Source organism: Oryx dammah, unplaced genomic scaffold, assembly GCF_014754425.2.
Source record: "Oryx dammah isolate SB20612 unplaced genomic scaffold, SCBI_Odam_1.1 HiC_scaffold_17, whole genome shotgun sequence".
NCBI lineage: Eukaryota > Metazoa > Chordata > Mammalia > Artiodactyla > Bovidae > Oryx > Oryx dammah.
The window spans coordinates 79,125,543-79,126,346 of record NW_024070201.1 but is presented as its reverse complement, the minus strand read 5'-3'; positions in this window follow the sequence as shown (position 1 = coordinate 79,126,346).

The following is an 804-nucleotide window of genomic DNA, read 5'->3' as shown; positions in this document are numbered from 1 at the left end:
GCGGCTTCGCGCCGCCGCCTCGGGAAGGAGCCGCCCCTCCCGAGCCCCGCGCCCGGGCAAACCCGCGCCTGCGAGGGGCTCCGCAGTCCCGAGACGCGAAGGAGCGACACCCGCGCCCCCCACTAGGACACGGCCCCGGGACCGCCGCTGTCAGCATCCTCAACTTGGCAGGCTCCCTCCCCCAAAGAGAATTTTTTCTTTCTTTCTTTCTTTCTTTTTTTTTTTAAGTGCAGTGTGGTCGCTGTCCGCACCGCGAGCTCCGGGACCCGCAGCGCCTGGCACACTCACCGTCTGCACGCTCTCGCCGCGGGGGCCGTATTCCCGCATCTTCGCCGGCATCCTGCGCTGTCCATCAAGGACGCCGGGCCACGCCCCCGGGCCCAGTCGCGGCCCGGAGCCCCCCGCCCCCTGCTGGCCGAGCGCGCGCCTGCCGGCCCGGCCACGGCTCAACCCCTGCCCGGCCGCCCGCCCCGGTGTTCCTGCCTGGAGGACCCCGGGGACAGACGAGCCTGCGGCCTACCGTCCATGGGGCCACACAGTCGGATACGACGGAGCGACTCAGCACGTACCAGCCTCTCTGCTGAGACCCCCTGCAAAGACGTGCAGAGACTGGAGAGATGATGGATTAACCGTGTCGGTGTAGAGGGCAATGTGGGTTTTCTGGCCTGCTTAGACTACCTTGGGCTTCCCTCATGGCTCAGATGGTAAAAAATCCACCTGCAGTGTGGGAGCCCTGGGTTCAGTCCCTGGGTTGGAAAGATCCCCTGGTGGAGGGAAAGGCTATCCACTCCAGTTTTCTGGCCT